This window comes from Lonchura striata, chromosome 4, assembly GCF_046129695.1.
Source record: "Lonchura striata isolate bLonStr1 chromosome 4, bLonStr1.mat, whole genome shotgun sequence".
NCBI lineage: Eukaryota > Metazoa > Chordata > Aves > Passeriformes > Estrildidae > Lonchura > Lonchura striata.
This window is the reverse complement of record NC_134606.1, coordinates 122,427-145,430: the sequence shown is the minus strand read 5'-3', so window position 1 is coordinate 145,430 and position 23,004 is coordinate 122,427. Positions and strand designations below refer to the sequence as shown.

The 23,004-nt window shown below is 50.4% G+C and overlaps 3 long non-coding RNA genes across 11 annotated transcripts; all 3 read left to right on the top strand.

Moving 5' to 3' along the window:
• Nucleotides 1-37: 37 nt before the first annotated feature.
• Nucleotides 38-1,310, top strand: LOC144246109 (uncharacterized). Its single transcript, XR_013339788.1, has 2 exons — nt 38-333; nt 757-1,310. It is a non-coding gene; the product is annotated as an uncharacterized LOC144246109 (long non-coding RNA).
• Nucleotides 1,311-3,653: 2,343 nt separating this feature from the next.
• LOC144246202 (uncharacterized) lies at nt 3,654-13,090 on the top strand. 8 transcript variants are annotated; one of them, XR_013339860.1, is made up of 6 exons: nt 3,654-3,876; nt 8,590-8,643; nt 9,113-9,232; nt 9,934-10,067; nt 11,975-12,277; nt 12,711-13,090. It is a non-coding gene; the product is annotated as an uncharacterized LOC144246202 (long non-coding RNA). The 8 variants fall into 8 exon arrangements; XR_013339861.1 differs by lacking the exon at nt 3,654-3,876 and adding an exon at nt 4,062-4,103; XR_013339859.1 differs by lacking the exon at nt 3,654-3,876 and adding an exon at nt 8,162-8,276.
• Nucleotides 13,091-14,857: 1,767 nt separating this feature from the next.
• On the top strand, nt 14,858-22,620 carry LOC144246201 (uncharacterized). 2 transcript variants are annotated; one of them, XR_013339854.1, is made up of 5 exons: nt 14,858-14,958; nt 15,675-15,841; nt 17,527-17,697; nt 20,563-20,865; nt 21,299-22,620. It is a non-coding gene; the product is annotated as an uncharacterized LOC144246201 (long non-coding RNA). The 2 variants fall into 2 exon arrangements; XR_013339855.1 differs by lacking the exon at nt 17,527-17,697 and having other exon boundaries at nt 21,299-21,678.
• The last annotated feature ends 384 nt before the right edge of the window (nt 22,621-23,004 follow it).

Genomic DNA, 23,004 nt, shown 5'->3' with positions numbered 1-23,004 from the left:
ATGTCAATAGTTTAATTTATTTGGCTTTTCTAGGACCAGATGTGGAGGACCTTGGTGCTGTTTTCACTGGCCTCCTGCACTCTCTGAGAGAACCCCTTGCTCCCTGCTTGACGTTCCAGCTCTGTGACAAAGATCCCGAGTCCCTGAAAGCTGCTAAGTATCCTCAGCTCTACCAGTTTAACCGATACTATAGACTCTGGATGCCCAAGCAGTCCCAGGAACCTGTGGTATGGAATACCTGAAGTCACTGAATTCTTGAGCCAGTATTCCTATAAAATCCTCGCAGTCGACAGAGGTTACATTTCCATCAGAAACAGCGTTTTTATTGAGGAGGTAATTCTGCATCTCTTGTTGATCACGCTGGGGACACACGTTTGCTCCAGGGCTTTCTCTGATGGCACAAGTGGTGTTTGGGAGGCGATACCAGGGCTCAGGGCTCATACAGAGACTCCTCACCGGGCACAGCAGAGCCTGGTGTGCGCTGTGGCCTCTGTTTACAGCGCCCGGAGTTCCCCCGGGTGGGTGGAGGATCACAGGCCCCTGGGCTGGGTTTGGTGAGTTTTTCTCAGCTCAGCAGTGTGAACACTTCTGATGCCCCTGGGGAACCTGCTGGACAGCTCTGTTCTAGCAGGACTGCACACCTGTGCTCCCAGAGCTTCAGTTCAGAGCTCATCTCAAAACAAAGGTGGCTGAAGAGATTTTTGTTTCATACTCATCGCTGTTTTTCTCTTATGCTTTTTGTTTCGCTTTAAACAGTTTGAAAACCACAAGGAGGTCAGCCAAGAGCCTCCTGTGGCACCGGATTCTGTATTTGCCGCTTTGCTGAAGGGAGCCTGGGAGAGAGGAAGCAGTACCTTCCTGGAAGATGGTGTTCAGACAAAGTGGAGAGACTTGGCTTCCTGGCTCCCCCAACCTGAGCAGCTTTTGCTGGGAGTAAAGCACGTGCTGCTGTACCCGAAACCCACAGTGGAGAACTTCTGCAGATAATACTGTAGTTATCCTTGGTTTACTTTATGGCACAAGTTACAGATGACTTGGCTGCTAAAACTTAAGTTCCAGTGCTGTAGCTCTTTTTCCTCGACTCGGCTCCGAGGGTACGCAGCACCGTACAAAACTGCACCTAATTTGCAAACAAATGTCAATTGTTCTGATTATTGAAGCTGGGCTTTATTCAGTTGAATCCCGAGTGTGTGCTTCACCCAGGTCCTTTGTACAAATAGGGTACTGAGGGTGGGGGAACCAGAACTGCACATTCCTTGTGATATGGATGGGATTTTGGGGGGGTTCAATAAAAAGGAGATGCAAAATGAGGGAATTGCTTTTAGATGTAACTATTCTTGTCCTAAAGGGGCCATCAGCTCTGTCCCCAGAGCTGAGTTCGTGGAATGAGGTGCCCTGAGGAAATGTGTGAGCCGGAGGGAGCCGGGGCCGGGCGGAGGGAGCCGAGCTGTGGGTATGGGCGAATGGAGGCGGGTGCGGGCGGGACTAGGCGAGCGTGGGCGAAAGCGGCCGAAAGGGGCCGAGGAGGCGAGCGGAGCCGAGCTCTGCCGAGTTCAGCCGAGGCGAGCCGAGCTTTGCCGAAGAGGCGAATGGAGGCGAATGCGGCCGGAAATAGCCGAGCGTGGCCGAAAGTAGCCGAAGCTGGCCGAGGAGCCGAGTCCAGCCGAACGGAGCCGAGCTCTGCCGAGCGCAGCAGCCCGGGCGGGGCGGGGCGGGGCGCCGGGGCGGAGCCGGGGCGCTGGGAGGATCCCCTCCTGTCCCTCTCTCTCCCGCTCCATGCTCCTGCCCGTATTCCCCTCAGTTACCTCTCTTTCCCCCGTTTCCTTGTCCCCCCCAAACCCGGATCCTTCCTGTCCTGTCCTGTCCCTGCCCCGCTGCTCCGTTCCATTCCCCCTCTCTCCCTCCTCTGTGCCCCGTCCCTCTTCCTCATCTGCCGGCCTTTCCCTTCCCCGCCCGCTTTCCTCCGCAGCCCGACCTCCCTCCCCGCCCTTTCGCATGTCCCGCTCTCCCTCCTCTCTTCCCGTCGCCCCTTCGCTTCTTTCCCCCGCAGCCGCGGGGCTCGGGGCGCCGGAGAATAAAGCCCCGAGGGCCGGAGCCCGGCGCCCCCCGGGCCTTGCGGGAGTCCCCGCACGGGGCCGGGGCTCTCGGCGGATCCCCCGCGCCGCTCGGACCCCGCCCCGGCGCTGCCGGACCTGCGGCTCCGCCGGCATCGCGCTGCGAGCGGCCCCCGCTCTGTGCCGTGCCGGCCGTGCCGCGTCCCCGCCGCCTCTGCCGCTCCCTCTTTCTGCCCCTGGCCCGCGACAGCGAGGCGGGGCGGGAGCTTCGAGCCTTCTGGGGGCTGCCCCCCCTTCCTTGTTGCGGCGGAGTCCCTTTCTGGGGGGATGGACGCGTGGGAAGGGCTGGAAGGGAGTGCTGGGCTGCTGTTCGGGGCAGTTGGACTCGTCCTGTGCCTTCTTCGGGGGTCAGGGTTAGGGGCTGAAGCCTCGGGGCTCTGATGTCATTTGGGGCACCCCAAGGTCCCCAGGAGAGGGACGCACACTGCGGTGGAGGAGCGGGTGGGTGGCGAATGAGGGGGGCGGGTCACGCTGGGTGCCGTCCCGCAGAGGGACCCAAAGCTGCCCCAAAATTCCCTGGGAGGGGTGTGTGTAGAATACTAAAACCTGGCAAGTGTTTCGTTTTCACAGCTATTGGTAAAGAATAGGAAGCTATGGCTAAACTCATTTGGAAAGAAGCCCTCTCTCGATCCACTCATTTGTATGCAGGAATGTAGGAAACTCTGACTGGGGACGGGCAGTAGTTTTGAAAATCATGCCCTATCGTTTTTCTCTAGGAACGAACCAAGCGAGTGCCCTGAAACCAGCGGAGCAAGGGGCTGAAGGGAACAGAAGGTCTCCCCGGCACCTTTTGCCTCCGTTCTCTGCCATTCCCCCAAACGTGTCGCAGTCCCGGAAGAGGCGTTTGCCATGCAGCCTGCCAAAATAAAGACCTGTCAAATCCTAGCTCTGCCTTTTGTTTAACGTCTTCTTACTTCCTATTTATGTCATCACAGAAACCAAGGAAGGAAGAAATGTGACTGGTTCCCACTATTGCTCCGTGCAGGCATTTTTAAAGGCTGCTGTACTTCTATCCTCTTTTTCCACTCCAAGCTTGACTTTTCCCCTCCTTTTTCGAGGTCTGCTGCTTTGGGTGTCCCAGGCAGGGCTGGGTTCCTCGGCAGGGGTCTTAGGAGTTGGTGCTGATTCTGCTTTTCACGAAGGTGTATCAAAGTGTGCCAGCAAAAGGACTGTTTTCTCCAGGGGAAAGCTTTCTCTCAATAACCATCAATGCATATATGTGTTTTAATCGTGTAACCAGATGGATTAAGAAAAGGCAACACCCATAGCAGATTTCCAATGAATCTGTGTCTGTGAGAAGTGGGCTGTGTGCTGGAGACGGAGAGACGCTGTTGGAGGGCGGCAACAGCGGCAGGTGTGAGCTGTGAGGATGATGAGGGCTCAGAGCAGCCCCAGGTGTGAGCTGTGAGGATGAGGAGGGCTCAGAGCAGCCCCAGGTGTGAGCTGTGAGGATGAGGAGGGCTCAGAGCAGCCCCAGGTGTGAGCTGTGAGGATGATGAGGAGGGGCGGCTCCTGCCGGGGAGGAGGGGGGAGGGAGGAGGGAGGTTATTTTAGGGCGAGGGTTTGCCTTCGCTGGCTTTTGCACGGAGCTGCTGGAGGAGAGGAGTTTATGGGGGGCTCCCGGGGCTGTCTCCTGGAAGGACGGTGAGCGCTTTGGACAGGGTCCGGGGGATCCCCTGGATACACACTTGGGTACGTGGAGCATTGCTTAAAGGAGGAGCCGAGGGACAAACCTTTGTGCCGAGAAGCAGCAGCCAAGCAGGTGAGCCGGTGCGTCTTTGTAGTGGGGACTTTTCTTCTTTCCCTTTGAAATTTCGTCATCCTGAGTTTGAAATTTGTGGTGCTGCCCTGTGGTCCCGCCTTTTAAGGGGTCTGGATTGAGGTAAAAACCCCCTTTTGCTATCATTCGAGGCAAGCCGCTTCTTTTCTGCTCTTCTAGGGGACGCAGTTGAAGGGGAGCCCACGTTTCTGTGCCCTTGTTGGGGTGAGGTGAGCGCCGCAGCGTGGCGTCAGTGTCGGGGCTTCAGAGGAAGGGAGCTGTAGCCGTGGCAGCGCTGGCAGGGCGGGGATCGGGCTGTGCCGCTGCATTCGGGGCGCTTCTTCTGCCCCCGGCCCGGCAGCGAAGGGTCCGGCGCGGAGGCCTGCCGGCAGTGCCGGGGCTGGCCGGGGCGGAAGGGGAGCTGGGCGCGGCTGGGCTGCCGCGGGCCCGCCGGAGCCGCGCCGGTGCGAGCCGTGCGGAGCCGAGCGGAGCTTTGGCCGGGCCGGCGGGCGGGGGAGGCGGCGCGGGCGCCGCGCCGGTGCCGGCCGGTGCCGCCGCTCCGTCCGCTCCGGGCGCGGGGCTCGGGCGCCGCCGGGGCCCCCCGGGCCCGGTGCCGGCCCCGCCGGGCCGGGGGCAGCGGGCGGGGGTCTGCCGGCGCGGCGCCGCCTCTGCCTGCCGGAGGAACCGCTTTCCTGCCGGAGCCGCGCTGCGCCCGGGGCCGGGAGCGCGGCTCCGCATCTTCCAGCCTCCCTCGCTGCGCTGCTTTTGAGGCGCTCCTGAGGAGCTCCTGGGATCGGTGGCTTTTGATCGGCGTCGCTGTAGGAGAAGGGGCCCCGGGCGCTTCTTGGTTGTTACGGTTCTTGCTTCGGGTGCTCGAGACAAGGTTTTTTTTTTTGGGTTGAGTGTTGTTGGTTTTCTTTTTGATCGGTTCTTATGTTTTTAAAGGATGTGTTTCTAAAGGTTTACACTGTTTTTTCTGGGTCGTAGCATGAAGTAGAGGGTCGTTTTTTAATTCGGTTGTGGAGGCTTTTATTAGCGCGAGTGCATAGTGTTTGTTTTGGTGGGCTTGAGGGAGTGTCCTGGAGTTAATCGGTGAGTTTTTTTTTAATATTGATGAGTGCATTCTTATTTATTATATTATAGGGGTTTCATTCATTTGGCTTATTTGATTGCCGTGTATGTTTCATTGTTGCAGAGAACTTGGGAGATATTGTTTGTGGTTACGTTTCTCTTTTGGCGACGTGTTTTTTTCTAGGTGGTATTTGTGTTTTGATGGTTTTAGGCAATATTTGTTTCTTGAGTTAGGAATACTTATTTTGTTGTTGTTAATATAATTTTTTTTTTTTTGTAGCTTGATGTATTTGGTTGTTGTTTTTTTATTAGTTTTATTTTTGGGAACATGGGCATTTCCATGGTGGATCTCTTTAGGTATTTATTTTATTTGGGTGGTGATTTTTTTGTTTCTTCGTGGTTCCGATTTTTTAATAGCTGTAATTATTTGGTGGGGCTTTTTAGTTAATTTTATGGAGCACTGTGTTCTCTTTATGAGTTAGTGTAGTGATAGAGTTTTGGTTATTATTTTTTTTAGAAACGTTGGGGGTCTCTTGTATGGGTTGGAGTACGGTAAGTTAGTTGGCTTTTTTTTTTTTTTTTTTCTTTTTAGTGGTTTTTGTGATTTGCTGTGTGGGTTTCTATCGGTCTTTTTTAAAACGGTTGTTTCGTTTTTGTGACGTGATAAGAGCTGCTAGTGAAAGGAGTGTAGTGCGGGTATTTTTGCTGGTAGTTGGTTGGCTGGTGGAGCCTTTCTGAATTTTTTGGACGGTATTGGTGGGAATTTGATGCTGTTTGTTTTGGCATTTTATTTTTAGGAATTAGATTATAACTGCAGTGTTTTAACTATAACTCTAATGAAACAAAACAAATGCATAAATATGAAAATGGGAATATAAAACTTCAATTTTAAATATAAACGGAAAACAAATTAAACATGTAACATAAATAATGCTATCCATTACTATTAGGTATTATATTGTTTGATGTAGAGTATTTTATATGTTTATATACATATAAATATCGATTATATACATAAATATCCATATAGAAATGTATAATTAATATATGTGGATATATGAATATTATAAAACAATAGGAATTAATACAGTACATAATGCACATTTTACTGTATGTGTCTTATTATAACACATTACATGTCATAAATATTATATATCGAAATATAGTACCTCAATATGTTGTGATAGAATAGATAAATACTTGTAAAAATCAAAAGTAGAAATATAGAAATATTTAAATATAGCTTAAAATAAAGGGGATTTTTCTTTTCTATTTGGTAGTAGGTAGGGATCTTATTATAAAAATTATAAATAGAAATAAAATGAAATTAGAAATCTTTGTATAGAAATATATTCTAAATACGTTAAGATCTATATAAAAATTCAAAGGTAAGTAAATATAAGTATTAGCGGTATGTACGAAATAGATAAATTATTATTAAAATTCTATCTTGCTACCTTATTATATATATGATATATATTTATAAATCAATATAAAGTAAAAATTCAACTGTGACTATAATGATGAAAAAAAAATATAAATATTCAAGCATCTTTTATAGAAAGGGCTTTTTTGTTTTTATTTGTTTAGAGGCAGGGTTTTAATGGAAAAAATATTAATATGCATTTTATTTTGTTATCATTCTAAATATGGAAATATATAATCAATGTATACTGGTGTGTATATAAAAATATAAAATAGAATTAAAAATAAGTATTAGGAAGAGATAGACTATAAATAACACCATACATCAATCTACATTTAAAATATAAATTTGAATATAAATGCGAAAAATAGAGATACATCTAAATGGAGCTTAAATAAAGGGTTTTTAAAAAAGTTTTTTACTTGGATCGAGGCAGGGGTTTATTTTAAGCAATATGAACCTTTTAGATATAGAAATCTAACTATAGAAATATGTAAGCAATGTATAAAAATATAAAATGTAACAAAATGGAACACGAATAAATGTCAGAAATCATAAAAAAAAAATTTCCATCAATATCCATTACAAATCCGAATGTGAATGTAAATATGAAAAATATAAAAATAAAATCGATTGAAATGCAGTTTAAGAGGAAAGGCTTTTTCTTTCGGTTCCTATCGGGTCAGAGGCAGGTTTTTTTTTGTTGGCGTTCTTGTCCACGCGGGATGTTTCGGGGCATTCGCTGCCGAGGCTTTTCCGGAGGGGACGGTGCAGTGCTGCCGCCGTGTGGGCAGAGAGCGGTACTGCAGCCCGCCGCCCGCGGCCGCCATCTTGGGAGTGGCTTGGCGCGGACTCGCTTGACCTTCTCGAGAGGGCGCGAAAAGGAGGACATTGAAATTCGAGGACCCGTGTCTGTTTTCTACACTGCCTGAATTGCCCGCACCGCCGGCGCCCCCCGACGGGATTTTCCGCGGCGGTTCCGATGCCGTGCATATGGGCTGTGGGGTCAGCAGCACCGCGACCGTGCGGGTTTTTGGCGGGAGCCGACAGGCATCGGCAAAACGCCTCTCTCCGTCAAGGTCCCCACGGCCCGGCTTCTTGCGAACGCCTTGGCGCGGGCTCGCTTGACCTTCTCGAGAGGGCGCAAAGAAAAGGATGCGAACATCCGGGAGCCGTGTCTGTCGACTGCTCTGCTTGAACACCACCCTGACGCCGGCGTGGCCCGGCGGGATTTTCCGCGGCCGTTCCACTGCCGTGCACACGGGCTGTGGGCTCAGTGGCTCCGCGGGCGGTCGGATTTCGAGCAGGCGCCGACCGGCATCGGCAGATTCGCCTCTCTCTGCCCGGCTCCTGCAGCGGCCGCCATCCTGGGCGCGGCCCCTGCCTCTGCCATGCCGCGCGGGGCGCCCGTCCCGTCCCCTCCCGTGCTGTCCCACCGCCTCCCTGCCGTAAAGCTAGAAATAAACAAAACCAACGTGGAAATATGTATAGGTTAAAAAGAAAGGGCTTTTGGGGCGGAGGGGGCGTTATTTGGTTCGAGGCAGGGTCTTTTAATTTCTGTGCGGGGTTTTTTGGGCCATTTATTTCTAAGGATTTTTTTTCCAAGGGGCTCGATCGCCGCCGCTCTTTTCCGCCTGCCTCCCCTCCGGGAGAGCGGCGGCCCCCGGGTGTGGCGGGTGGCAGTGCTGCCGCCTTGTGGACAGAGGGCGGTACTGCAGCCCCCCAGCCCGCGCCCTGCCCTTCGCCGCTGGGTGCCGGGGCGGGAAGGGCGAGGGGCGGGAGCGAGCGGCGAGCGGGGCGGTGTCTGTGAGTGAGGGGAGGGCTTTCTGTCCCTCGCCGACCGCCGTCCATACCGCAACACTTTGAGGCTTTTTGTCCCTCTTCGGTCGCCGTCCGTACCAGAATGGTTTGTGCTTTCTGATCCTCGCCGGCCGCCGTCCCCCACGTGACGCGAGCCCGGCGCCGCCGTGATGGCGGCCGGCGGTGGGACCGGGACTGGGTCCGGGCGGGCTCTGGAGGCGCTGCTGGAGATGGGATTCGGGGCTTGGCGTGCGTGAGGGCGGCGGCACCGGTGGGACATCGGGGGAGGGCCGGGGACAGCGGGGGAGGGCGGGCGGGAGCAGCCGGAGGGGACGCGGGCCCCCTAAAATTTCTCCGGGACCCCCAAAAAACCCCCCGGGACCCCCCCAAAAATAACCGGGAGCCCCCCGGTCCCGCAGGGTGCAGGCGCTGGCACTGACCGGGAACCGGGGAGTGGAACCGGCCATGGACTGGTGAGGGGGGGACCCCAAAAACACTCCCGGGACCCCCAAAAAACCCCAGCGGGATGCCCCAAAAACAGCCTCGGAAACCCAAAAATTCCCTTCAGGAGCCCCAAAAATCCCCCTGGAACCCCCCAAAATTCCCTTCGGAACCCCAAAACCACCCCTGGGGCCCCCAAAATTCTACTCAGAACCCCCAAAGTTTCTCCCAAAAACCCCCTGAGACCCCTAAAATTCTCCCCAGGACTCCAAAAGCCCCCCCCGGGATGCCCAAAATTCCTTTTGGGGCCCCAAAACACCCCCTGGGACCTCCAAATTTCCCTTTAGGATCCCTGAAATTCCTCCTGGGACCCCAAAAACCCCCTGACACCCCAAAATTCCTCCTGGGATGCCCTAAAAACCTTCCAGAATCCCCCAGGAACCCCCCCAATTTTGGGTCCCCCCCCTGATTTGGGGTTCCCCCCGGTTTTTGGGTCCCCAGGCTGGTGGCTCATGAGGACGACCCCGACTCGGACCCCGAACTCCCCCCGGGTTTGGGGGCACCGCCCTCGGGCCTGGGGGGGCCCCATCAGCCGCCGGACACCAAGGACGAGACCCAGAAGTGAATTTTGGGGGTTGGGGGGGAATTTTGGGGTTTGGGGAGGAAATTTTGGGGTATGGGGAGCTCAGAGTGGTTAATTTGGGGTTTCAGGGTGGTTTTTTGGCAGGGTTTTCGGGTATTCTTGAGAGGGCTTTGGGGTATTTTTTGGTGGGTTTTAGGGTATTTTTGGGTGGATTTTTTGGGGTATTCTTGGGAGGGTTTTGGGCTGTTTTGGGGCATTTTATGGTGAGTTTTTTGAGTATTTTTAGGAGGGTTTGGGTATTTTTGGGTGGGTTTTTTGTGGGTATTTTTAGGACGATTTTGGGGTATTTTTGGGTGGGTTTTGGGCTGAAGGCGGCTCGGCGGCAGCACCAGAGAAGGATGGCAGCAGCGAGGGGAGCCCGGCAGGGCCCTGGCTTTGCCCGCCCCTCCTGCTGCCCTCCTTGGAATGGTTTGAGGCATTATGGGGTTATTGAGGTAGAAATAATTATTTCGTTGTTGATAATTTAATGTGGTTTTTTTTTTGTTTGTTGTCGTTTCATGTATTTGGTTTGTAGAGCAGGAACTGTAGACAGAATCCTGCAGAAGTAGTATGGAATTTGTCTTCCCAAAACCTACCCGGCTTCCAACCACTTTCAGCATGTGGTCTTCCTTAGCAGCACATGGTTCCCCCACACTTGGGAGCCGGTGCACTCTACTTTTCTCTCCACCTTTGCTGACAGATCCTGCTGAAGGCTGAGGACAAAGCCCTACCCCTACACGGACAAGGCAGCAGACCTGGTTCGGGACGCCAGCGTGCTCCAGGTTGCTACAGGACTCGGATCAAACATCAGCATCCCCGTCTCTCACGCTGATGGTATGTGGTAACCCCTCTAAGAACAGAATTCCAAGACTTGGGGCTACGTTTTCTAACCCTAAGCAGCAAACTGGGGATGGATAACTCTAGAAATCCTATCCTGTAAGGACCTCCAGGATTCAGCCCTCCATGTGTCCTTGGTATCAGAAGCTGGAATTGCAGAGTTGCCACTTTATCCCCAAACGTAATTTTTGATGTGGTTGTGCCACTTTAACGGTATTTGAAATCTCTCTTCGTGCTCTTGCAACAGCATTTTCGAACCACAATGGAAATCTAGTCCTTCTGCCTGGGGCTGCTCATAGAATCATGGAATCGCAGAAGGGTTTGGATGGGAAGGCTCCTTTTTTTTAAAGCTCGTCCCGTTCCACCCCCTGCCATGGGCAGGGACACCTTCCACCATCCCAGGATGCTCTAAGCCCTGTCCAGCCTGGCCTTGGACACTTCTAGGTATCCGGGGGCAGCCACACCTTCTCTGGGCAACCTGTGCTGGAAAGCAGCATTGAAAGCCAGAGTGAAGTACAGCTGTGATTTTTGTGCTGCCCCTAACATTGTATTGCCTGACAAATGTGCCTTTGGGTTTTTTGATTGGGTTTTTTTTGTTGGTTTTATTTATTTTTTTGAGGGCTTTTTGTGTTTGTTTTGTTCGGTTTTGGTTTGGTTTTTTTTTTTTTTGAGAACTAGAAAGATACCTTGTGTTCCTGGAATGTTGCATTCTACGTCTGTTATTTTCCCAGTAAGTCTGGATCCTCTGCTTACATTTTTTCCTTCACTTATTAGATGTCGTGGATGTGCTGGCTGTTCTGATGGAGGGCAGTGATGGCTTAGATGAAGAAATTGGGTTCTCTTAAAATGAAGATATGATTATCCAAACATTTCACTTCAGTGCTGTTGTCCCTGCTGCATTAGCAGCCAGGAATATACTGTTGCTTTAGTCTGAAAATGGAACAGGTACAGGGGTTTTTTTAATGTTTTATGTGTAATTTCCAGCAGTGGAGTGAAAGTGGCATCATTTCTGCCCTCTTGCAATAATTTTTTACCATTTATCATTTTTTACCTTGAGGCATTTTATTATCTTCCCTGCAAGCAGAAGGAGGTGCAGATTCACAGTGTTTTGTGCTCAAGAGGGGCATTGAAGCTCTGTAGGTGCGTCTGCCCTTTTTCCCTGACCCTAAAGAGAAGGGACACTGTCCCTGCATGGACAGTCTTGGTCTGGAAGTAGTTGGCCTCAGTAACACAGCGTTTTAAGGGCAGAGCGTGGCGATCAGGAGAGGAAGGTGATTCTCGTGCCTGTGGGCAGCTCTTCCCGAGATCAGGGAGAGGGGACTGCATTGTTAAGTAGGAAGTGGATGCATTTCCCAAGGGAAACTTCAGAAATTAAGCTCCAAGGGCAAATACTGCGAGGTTCTACCACCTCCTTGAGGACAGCGTTAAAACCACAGGGGCATCAGCAGAGCTTGGAGCAGGACTGGCCAACCCCAGAGCGCCTCACGAAGCCCTCTGTGTGTATGTGGCAGTCGAGTAGCACCTGGGGGGTGCTGAAAGTCCCAGTTCTGACAGAAAATTCTGCTTAACTTGTACACGTTGGCTGGGTGTGTGCCCCCAGTACAGCTCGGTTCTTCTCTGAGGCGGTGCCTGGCAGGGTCCGTCCCTGTTAAGAGACGGCTGTGTTTTTGGCACAACACAGCAAAGGTGGATTATTTGCTTCAGCAAGAGCTGATGATGTCTGGAGGGTTTTTCAGGCACCTCAGCAGCCAGGAGCACGTGTATAGTTCACTAGGAACACTTTTTGATCTTGTTCAGTTCTTTTCTCCATGAGGCTCTGTGGGCTGCTGGCAAGGCCCAAAGTAAGGAAGGTTGTCCCAGTGTCCGTGCTCATGTTAATAGTTTAATTTATTTGGCTTTTCTAGGAGCAGATGTCGTGGAGGACCTTGGTGCTGTTTTCACTGACCTCCTGCACTCTCTGAGAGAACCCCTTGCTCCCTGCTTGACGCTCCAGCTCTGTGACAAAGATCCCGAGTCCCTGAAAGCTGCTAAGTATCCTCAGCTCTACCAGTTTAACCGATACTATAGACTCTGGATGCCCAAGCAGTCCCAGGAACCTGTGGTATGGAGTCCCTGAAGTCGCTGAATTCTTGAGCCAGTATTCCTATAAAATCCTCGCAGTCGACAGAGGTTACATTTCCATCAGAAACAGCGTTTTTATTGAGGAGGTAATTCTGCATCTCTTGTTGATCCTGCTGGGGACACATGTTTGCTCCAGGGCTTTTCTCTGATGGCACAAGAGGTCTCTGTGGTGTTTGGGAGGCGATACCAGGGCTCAGGGCTCATACAGAGACTCCTCACCGGGCACAGCAGAGCCTGGTGTGCGCTGTGGCCTCTGTTTACAGCACCTGGAGTTCCCCCAGGTGGGTGGAGGATCACAGGCCCCTGGGCTGGGTTTGGTGAGTTTTTCTAAGCTCAGCAGTGTGAACACTCCAGACGCCCCTGGGGAACCTGCTGGGCAGCTCTGTTCTAGCAGGACTGCATGCCAGTGTTTCCAGAGATTCAGTTCAGGGCTCATCTCAAAACAAAGGTGGCTGAAGAGATTTTTGTTTCATACTCATCGCTGTTTTTCTCTTATGCTTTTTGTTTCGCTTTAAACAGTTTGAAAACCACAAGGAGGTCAGCCAAGAGCCTCCTGTGGCACCGGATTCTGTATTTGCCACTTTGTTGAAGGGAGCCTGGGAGAGAGGAAGCAGTACCTTCCTGGAAGATGGTGTTCAGACAAAGTAGAGAGACTTGGCTTCCTGGCTCCCCCAACCTGAGCAGCTTTTGCTGGGAGTAAAGCACGTGCTGCTGTACCCGAAACCCACAGTGGAGAACTTCTGCAGATAATAATGTAGTTATCGTTGGTTTACTTTATGGCACAAGTTACAGATGACTTGGCTGCTAAAACTTAGGTTCCAGTGCTGTAGCTCTTTTTCCTCGACTCGGCTCCGAGGGTACGCAGCACCGTACAAAATTATACCTAATTTGTAAACAAATGTCAGTTGTTCTGATTATTGAAGCTGGGCTTTATTCAGTTGAATCCCGAGTGTGTGCTGCACCCAGGTCCTTTGTACAAATAAGGTACTGAGGGTGGGGGAACCAGAACTGCACATTCCTTGTGATATGGATGGGATTTTGGGGGGGGGGGGGTTAAATTAAAAGGAGATGCAAAATGAGGGAATTGCTTTTAGATGTAACTATTCTTGTCCTAAAGGGGCCATCAGCTCTGTCCCGAGAGCTGAGTTACGAGTGTGTGTGTTGAAAGAGCTGCAAGCCTTTTAGGGGCTGCAGTTTGTGTGCCGTGGAATGAGGTGCCCTGAGGAAATGTGTGAGCCGGAGGGAGCCGGGGCCGGGCGGAGGGAGCCGAGCTGTGGGAATGGGCGAATGGAGGCGGGCGCGGGCGGGACTAGGCGAGCGTGGGCGAAAGCGGCCGAAAGGGGCCGAGGAGGCGAGCGGAGCCGAGCTCTGCCGAGTTCAGCCGAGGCGAGCCGAGCTTTGCCGAAGAGGCGAATGGAGGCGAATGCGGCCGGAAATAGCCGAGCGTGGCCGAAAGTAGCCGAAGCTGGCCGAGGAGCCGAGTCCAGCCGAACGGAGCCGAGCTCTGCCGAGCGCAGCATCCCGGGCAGGGCGGGGCGCCGGGGCGGAGCCGGGGCGCTGGGAGGGATCCCACTCCTGTCCCTCTCCCTCCTTCTCCATGCTCCTGCCCGTATTCCCCTCGGTTATCTCTCTTTCCCCCGTTTCCTTGTCCCCCCCAAACCCGGATCCTTCCTGTCCTGTCCCTGCCCCGCTGCTCCGTTCCTTTCCTCCTCTCTCCCTCCTCTGTCCACCGTCCCTCTTCCCTCCCCTGTCAGCCTTTAAATCCGAATTATAAATATGAATGTGTATATAAATATTAAAAATATAAAAACAAAATACATTGAAATGCAGTTTAAAAGAAAAGGTTTTTTCTTTTGGTTCTTGTTGGGTTAGAGGCAGGGTTTTTTTTGTTTGCGTTCTTTTCCGCGCGGGATGTTTCGGGGCATTTGCTACCGAGGACGTTCCGCAGGGGACGGCGCCCGTTCTTTTTTGCCGCCGGCCCCGCCCCGCGGCCCCGAGGCGAGCGGCGGCCCCCGACGGTGGCGGGCGGCAGTGCTGCCGCCTTGTGGACACAGGCCGGTACTGCAGGCCCCCAGCCAGCGCCCGGCAAAACCACCGAGACGGGGCGGGAGGAGCCAGAGCGGCCCCAAAACCACCGAGACGGGGCGGGAAGGGCGAGGGGCGGCGGCGAGCGGGGCGGTGTCTGTGAGTGAGGGGAGAGCTGAAGGCGGCTCCGCGGCGGCGCCGGAGAAGGATGGCAGCGGCGAGGGCAGCTTTCTGTCCCGCGCCTGCCGCCGTCCATGCCACCAAGCGTTGCGGATTTCTGTCCCGCACCGGTCGCCGCCCGTACGAAATCGCGTTGTGGCTTGTTGTCCCGCGCCGGCTGCCGTCCGTACGACAACGGTTCATCTCTATTGTTTTTGAGGACTTCTTGTTCGTCTCAATGGTGTTGTGGAATTTCCGGTTAATCTCCATGGTTTCTGGAAAACTTCCGCTTAGTCTCTATCGTTTCTTGGAACTTCCGGCTCATCTCTATGGTTTTTGGAGGACTTCATGTTCGTCTCTATGATCTTATGGAACTTCCGGTTCATCTCTATGGTTTCTGGAGGACTTTCCTGTTCGTCTCTATGGTTTCATGGAACTTCCGGCTCGTCTCTATGCTCCTGGAGGACCTCCCATTCATCTCTATGGACCGTCCCTGTGGTCGCTCCTGCGCGTGCGCGGCCGCCATGAGGGACCGGACGCGGGAAATATGACATGCGAGAGTCCAGAAAAAGGGGAAAAAAAGGTAAAAAACGGGAAAAAAAAGCCAAAAAGCGGGACAAGGAGCCCGGAATCGGGATGGGAGAACGCGGAAACGGGGGGGAAGTGACCAAAAATGGGTAAAGAGCCCAAAAATTAGGGAAGAATGGGCGAAAATGGGATCGGGGAGCTCGGAAATTGGGGGGGAGTGACCAAAGTCGGCGAAAGAGCCGAAAAGTGGGAAAAAGATCAGAAAATGTGGGAAAATCGCACAAAGAAACGGTTTAGGAGCCCAAAAATGCGGGAAAGGCAAAAAATGGGGAAAAAGCAAAAAAAAAAAAAAAGGGAAAAGTGCCCAAAAATTCGGATCGATGTGTGGAGAGTTTTGTGGATGAGTGGCTTCGGGAGAGAGGCCATGACTACTTGCAGTTAGTGAAGCGGTAGCTGAAAATTGCAGAGTGCAGCAATAGCGGATGTAGCAACAATATCACACGTCCTTGGGTGAGCTGGTTCCCAGCAGCAGAACGGTCAGCAAAGAGATAAGTGTAAGGGAAAACAAAGCAAGCAGAGAAAGCCCCAAAGGCGAGCTTGACCTGTTCTAGAGACACCAATGAGGAGCCTAAGTTTTGCAATATGCATGAGCTTCATTATAACGGGTATAACTGTACATGCGTACTTAGAATAAACTGAAACTTGTTGGCATTATAGAATGGGCTTTTCTCCCGTTATTTTTCCCCAAAAATGGTGACCTCGACGTGATAGGCGCCACGGTGGAGTGATGAAAAAGAGTTCAGGTCCTGATGCAGCCAGGACGGCAAAAGTGCTGAATTGAAATAGAGTGCACCGTGCCCCAGGTGACTGCAGAGGCAAGCCTGGCCGATACGTGCTGCCGACGACCTCGGAGGGCTGCAACAGCGCTGACAATAGAGGTATGGAGAGGCAAGCAGCATATGATTTATTTACTGCATTCTTGCAGAAAAGGCAGATTAAAAACATTGATTTACATAAAGATCTGCCAAGGTTATTAACATATAGGTATGCTAAGGGGTTCTTTATAAATCCTCATACAGTACATAAGTTGTCTAAGTGGCGTAAGTTTAAAGATAAACTATAAGAAGACATTTTAGATTATGATAAGGCAGCCAAAAAGCTAAAAAAGTTGTAAAAGGTAGTTCACAATGAGTTATTACAACATCAGGCAGAAAAAAAAGCTGCTGCACAAGCAACGTCACACTAGAGAAGAATAAAAGTTATAGCAGAGAAAATTAATTACCTAGTATTTCCATGCCACCTGCTGTGTCTACAGTGGAGTTACCTCCATTGCGACCCGTGCCTGAGGACACGGAAACAGAGTCGCGTTGTGAGCCCACGGCTCCTCCAGCCCCCCCAAACAGAGATCACCGGTTTGTCAGAGTTTGTCTGTCAGTAAATCACCCCCTAAGGCAAAGTCTGACCTAACAAAGGCTCTGGCCAGAGAGCAAAAAGAAGTTTAGGCAACTCTAACAAAAGAAAAACTAAACAAAGAGAATAAGCAAACTTTAGAACTAGCAGCCGACTTAGCTTATCCTATAATTTTTCAGCAGCAAGCGAGCAAAAGGTTACCAGCTCAAATTACACCGTTAGATTAAAAAATTGTTGTCACAGTTGCAAGCTACAGTGAGTCAATTTAGAGTAACTAATAAACCAACTCAGCAAATACTAAATTATATTTAGAGTACTAATATATTGTTACCAAAAAATTCTAAAAGTCTTGCTAAACTTATTTTCTCACCGCATCAGAAACTTTTATTTAGTGCACACTAGCAAGCAGAAGTTAATAAAGCTGTAGCTATGCAAAAGCAGCCTAAAGATCCTCTTCACAAAGTAACTATAGATAAATTGATAAGCTTAAGACCATGTTTTCGCACTAAGGCACAAGCTATGCTAAAACCTAAAAAATGTCAAAAGGCAATGCAACTAACTCAACAAGCTATAGATAAAGTAAAAGACCCAAGAAATTTACCAGCATATATAAAAATTAAGCAAAAAAAAAAACCAAAAAACTTTTAAAGCATTTATTAATAAAGCAACAACAGCAGTAAAAAAAAACTAGAGTGCCTAAGTTTATACATAATATATTTATATATTTATACGTTAAATATATATTTATACGTTTATACGTAAATCATTAAATTATTAATTAATTATTAAAGCAGTATGCTTTACAAAATTGTAATACTTCTACAAGAAGTATACTAAATACATTAAAAACTAATTAAACTATAAAAAATACACTAAAACAGATAACTACTATACCAACAAAGCCACAAACATTTTTAGTTAAAACTATTAAAATACTAAAGGAAAAGTTACAAAAGCAAGCAAAAGCATCACAAACACAAGTGTTAACTGCCCTTACACCCCTCCAAACATCAGTAACAACCCAAGAAAGTCCTCAAGGGGGCCGTATAAAATGTTTCCATTTTGGTGGGGTTTTTTGTTTGTTTGGTTTGGTTTTGGTTTTTTTGGGGGAAACTAAAAAGATACTTTGTGTTCTTGGAATGTTGCATTTTACCTCTGTTGTTTTCCCAGTTAGTCTGGATCCTCTGCTTACATTTTTTCCTTCACTTATTAGATGTCGTGGATGTGCTGGCTGTTCTGATGGAGGGCAGTGATGGCTTAGATGAAGAAATTGGGTTCTCTTTGAATGAAGATGTGATTATCCAAACATTTCCCTTCAGTGCTGTTGTCCCTGCTGCATTAGAAGCCAGGAATATGCTGTTGTTTCAGTCTGAAAATGGAACAGGTACAGGGTTTTTTTAATGTTTTATGTGTCGTTTCTAGCAGTGGAGTGAAAGTGGCATCATTTCTGCCCTCTTGCAATAATTTTTTACCATTTATCATTTTTTACCTTGAGGCATTTTATTATCTTCCCTGCAAGCAGAAGGAGGTGCAGATTCACGGTGCTTTGTGCTCAAGAGGGGCATTGAAGCTCTGTAGGTGCTTCTGCCCTTTTTCCCTGACCCTAAAGAGAAGGGACACTGTCCCTGCATAGTCTTGGTCCTGGAAGTAGTTGGCTTCAGTAACACAGCGTTTTAAGGGCAGAGCGTGGTTCAGCAGTAACTGCAACATAGCCCATGCTTCTGCAGCACAGACCTCAAAAGTTCTACACTCCTGTGGACCCTCTTTGTAACTAAGGACAGTGGAAGTCAATTGCCACCTAAAAAGAGAATTTATTTTCAGATCGAGTACTCTCCAAAACTAGCTCTCAACATATTTGACAACACATTGTGTTGCCAGTTTTGTAAACCTAAGCAGTGGAAAAACAGGAAAGCAACATAAAATGATGTAGTTTTCCTTTGATATATGTGACCCTGTCTCATTCACACCGTGTCATAGTAATTTAAATGTGCATCTTGTCCCTCATCTTTAGCAGAAGAATGGTTTTTCAGAACACAACCATAACTTTCTCCATACCAATTAAACACAATTATTCTTGAAGGCATTTTGCAGTGTGTAGATTCCTTTTGGGTATTACAGCAATTTAAGAGTACCTCACTTTAGGTAAGTCAGTTCTGTGAAGGATACTGGTTACTTAACCAAAGGTATGTCTTCAGGTAGAGTTAGTTAAATTAAAATAAATGTCTCCTGGAATTTGCCTCTAGTGATGAAAAAAGTTTATTAAAATCAGTACAAGCACATTGCTAGGCAAATCCTTAATACTTATCAAACTACAGTGAAGTCACTAGAATCATTCTTAACTTGAATTAGCATGTTGTTGCAGGCCCTATAACTCTGTTGAGTAGGAGAAGGAGAAGATTTTACCTAATTGCATTCATCCATACAGATGTCTTTTGTGGACCCATTTAGGCTAGTTGACTAAATCTGGCATAAAAGATAGCACAGAGATTTTAACTGTTGAAAAACTCTGAGCAGGAAGTGTTCCCACAGTGCAAGAATCCTTTGAGTCAGGGTGCTTTAATAGTGTAATTCATAAGTTGTCTAGAGGAGGAATAGAAGGAAGTTAAACTAAGCTACCTTTAAGGAAGATGAATTAAACCTCATTAGAAGTCTGTATGGACACTCATTCTGCAAATTAAAGGAGCAGGAAGGAAGGCAATTGATGGTGCTTCAATTCTCCATCAGAGGCCTAAGAATAATGTATCTTAACAGTTTTCTCTTCTTAATTCAGTTAGTGTATTTTCATTTCCCTGAATGACTCCAGGTAGACAAAGGCACAAGGGAATAGTGGGTTTTGAATTGCCCAGGATACTACAGGTGGAGGTCCTCAGGAAGTGGCATGTGCTTTTTGGCTGTTGCCACAAACCATGGAGCTTTGAGCCATCCCAGGTGCCAGCAGCACCCTGAGCAGTGCTTACCAGCACCTGGCACTGGTAAATATTCCTGGCACAAGATTTTCTCTCCGTGGCCAAGCTGTGTCCGTGCAGGTAGCAGGGACAGCCACGCCATGGTCAGGGTTGCTGCTGCAGCACATCCCATTCTGTCCCGGTAGGATTCACTGAGCGCTAGTCACAAGAAGAGTGTCTAAAGTGATTTCTAAGAGAAAAGCTGCATGGGGTCAAACATGATCTTTCCTGTGGTTTTTGTAGCCAGCTCACCGTCAGTTCCCAGCACTGAACCAGGGCAGGGTGTGCCGTAGCTTGGCTCGTCCCTGAACGGGTGCCACCGTGCCTCTCCCTTCTTACTGCCCAAAGCTTTGTGTCCAGGCACAAGGGGAGTAGAGAAGCTTCCTGCCAGGAGATTGAGAGGCAGCCCGTGTGCTCATTCTTCTGCTCCATGAGCCTTTCCTGGCAGAGACGGGGCTGCATGGCGCTCCCTGCATTTGGAGCACTGGTACTTGCTGATAGCACAGCTTCTTCTCCCATCCTCTTGCTGGCTGCGAGGTCCTGTTACCTTCCCTCACGTTACCTTCTAAAGAAAAGGGGCACTGTCCCTGCATGGACAGTCTTGGTCTGGAAGTAGTTGGCCTCAGTAACACAGCGTTTTAAGGGCAGAGCGTGGCGATCAGGAGAGGAAGGTGATTCTCGTGCCTGTGGGCAGCTCTTCCCGAGATCAGGGAGAGGGGACTGCATTGTTAAGTAGGAAGTGGATGCGTTTCCCAAGGAAAACTTCAGAAATTAAGCTCCAAGGGCAAATACTGCGAGGTTCTACCACCTCCTTGAGGACAGCGTTAAAACCACAGGGGCATCAGCAGAGCTTGGAGCAGGACTGGCCAACCCCAGAGCGCCTCACGAAGCCCTCTGTGTGTATGTGGCAGTCGAGTAGCACCTGGGGGGTGCTGAAAGTCCCAGTTCTGACAGAAAATTCTGCTTAACTTGTACACGTTGGCTGGGTGTGTGCCCCCAGTACAGCTCGGTTCTTCTCTGAGGCGGTGCCTGGCAGGGTCCGTCCCGGTTAAGAGACGGCTGTGTTTTTGGCACAACACAGCAAAGGTGGATTATTTGCTTCAGCAAGAGCTGATGATGTCTGGAGGGTTTTTCAGGCACCTCAGCAGCCAGGAGCACGTGTATAGTTCACTAGGAACACTTTTTGATCTTGTTCAGTTCTTTTCTCCATGAGGCTCTGTGGGCTGCTGGCAAGGCCCAAAGTAAGGAAGGTTGTCCCAGTGTCCGTGCTCATGTTAATAGTTTAATTTATTTGGCTTTTCTAGGAGCAGATGTCGTGGAGGACCTTGGTGCTGTTTTCACTGACCTCCTGCACTCTCTGAGAGAACCCCTTGCTCCCTGCTTGACGCTCCAGCTCTGTGACAAAGATCCCGAGTCCCTGAAAGCTGCTAAGTATCCTCAGCTCTACCAGTTTAACCGATACTATAGACTCTGGATGCCCAAGCAGTCCCAGGAACCTGTGGTATGGAGTCCCTGAAGTCGCTGAATTCTTGAGCCAGTATTCCTATAAAATCCTCGCAGTCGACAGAGGTTACATTTCCATCAGAAACAGCGTTTTTATTGAGGAGGTAATTCTGCATCTCTTGTTGATCCTGCTGGGGACACATGTTTGCTCCAGGGCTTTTCTCTGATGGCACAAGAGGTCTCTGTGGTGTTTGGGAGGCGATACCAGGGCTCAGGGCTCATACAGAGACTCCTCACCGGGCACAGCAGAGCCTGGTGTGCGCTGTGGCCTCTGTTTACAGCACCTGGAGTTCCCCCAGGTGGGTGGAGGATCACAGGCCCCTGGGCTGGGTTTGGTGAGTTTTTCTAAGCTCAGCAGTGTGAACACTCCAGACGCCCCTGGGGAACCTGCTGGGCAGCTCTGTTCTAGCAGGACTGCATGCCAGTGTTTCCAGAGATTCAGTTCAGGGCTCATCTCAAAACAAAGGTGGCTGAAGAGATTTTTGTTTCATACTCATCGCTGTTTTTCTCTTATGCTTTTTGTTTCGCTTTAAACAGTTTGAAAACCACAAGGAGGTCAGCCAAGAGCCTCCTGTGGCACCGGATTCTGTATTTGCCACTTTGTTGAAGGGAGCCTGGGAGAGAGGAAGCAGTACCTTCCTGGAAGATGGTGTTCAGACAAAGTAGAGAGACTTGGCTTCCTGGCTCCCCCAACCTGAGCAGCTTTTGCTGGGAGTAAAGCACGTGCTGCTGTACCCGAAACCCACAGTGGAGAACTTCTGCAGATAATAATGTAGTTATCGTTGGTTTACTTTATGGCACAAGTTACAGATGACTTGGCTGCTAAAACTTAGGTTCCAGTGCTGTAGCTCTTTTTCCTCGACTCGGCTCCGAGGGTACGCAGCACCGTACAAAATTATACCTAATTTGTAAACAAATGTCAGTTGTTCTGATTATTGAAGCTGGGCTTTATTGAGTTGAATCCGGAGTGTGTGCTGCACCCAGGTCCTTTGTACAAATAGGGTACTGAGGGTGGGGGAACCAGAACTGCACATTCCTTGTGATATGGATGGGATTTTGGGGGGGGGGGGGTTAAATTAAAAGGAGATGCAAAATGAGGGAATTGCTTTTAGATGTAACTATTCTTGTCCTAAAGGGGCCATCAGCTCTGTCCCCAGAGCTGAGTTAGGAGTGTGTGTGTTGGAAGAGCCGCAAGCCTTTAGGGGCTGCAGTTTGTGTGCCGTGGAATGAGGTGCCCTGAGGAAATGTGTGAGCCGGAGGGAGCCGGGGCCGGGCGGAGGGAGCCGAGCTGTGGGAATGGGCGAATGGAGGCGGGTGCGGGCGGGACTAGGCGAGCGTGGGCGAAAGCGGCCGAAAGGGGCCGAGGAGGCGAGCGGAGCCGAGCTCTGCCGAGTTCAGCCGAGGCGAGCCGAGCTTTGCCGAAGAGGCGAATGGAGGCGAATGCGGCCGGAAATAGCCGAGCGTGGCCGAAAGTAGCCGAAGCTGGCCGAGGAGCCGAGTCCAGCCGAACGGAGCCGAGCTCTGCCGAGCGCAGCAGCCCGGGCAGGGCGGGGCGCCGGGGCGGAGCCGGGGCGCTGGGAGGGATCCCACTCCTGTCCCTCTCCCTCCTTCTCCGTGCTCCTGCCCGTATTCCCCTCGGTTATCTCTCTTTCCCCCGTTTCCTTGTCCCCCCCAAACCCGGATCCTTCCTGTCCTGTCCCTGCCCCGCTGCTCCGTTCCTTTCCTCCTCTCTCCCTCCTCTGTCCACCGTCCCTCTTCCCTCCCCTGTCAGCCTTTAAATCCGAATTATAAATATGAATGTGTATATAAATATTAAAAATATAAAAACAAAATACATTGAAATGCAGTTTAAAAGAAAAGGTTTTTTCTTTTGGTTCTTGTTGGGTTAGAGGCAGGGTTTTTTTTGTTTGCGTTCTTTTCCGCGCGGGATGTTTCGGGGCATTTGCTACCGAGGACGTTCCGCAGGGGACGGCGCCCGTTCTTTTTTGCCGCCGGCCCCGCCCCGCGGCCCCGAGGCGAGCGGCGGCCCCCGACGGTGGTGGGCGGCAGTGCTGCCGCCTTGTGGACACAGGGCGGTACTGCAGGCCCCCAGCCAGCGCCCGGCAAAACCACCGAGACGGGGCGGGAGGAGCCAGAGCGGCCCCAAAACCACCGAGACGGGGAAGGGCGAGGGGCGGCAGCGAGCGGCGAGCGGGGCGGTGTCTGTGAGTGAGGGGAGAGCTGAAGGCGGCTCCGCGGCGGCG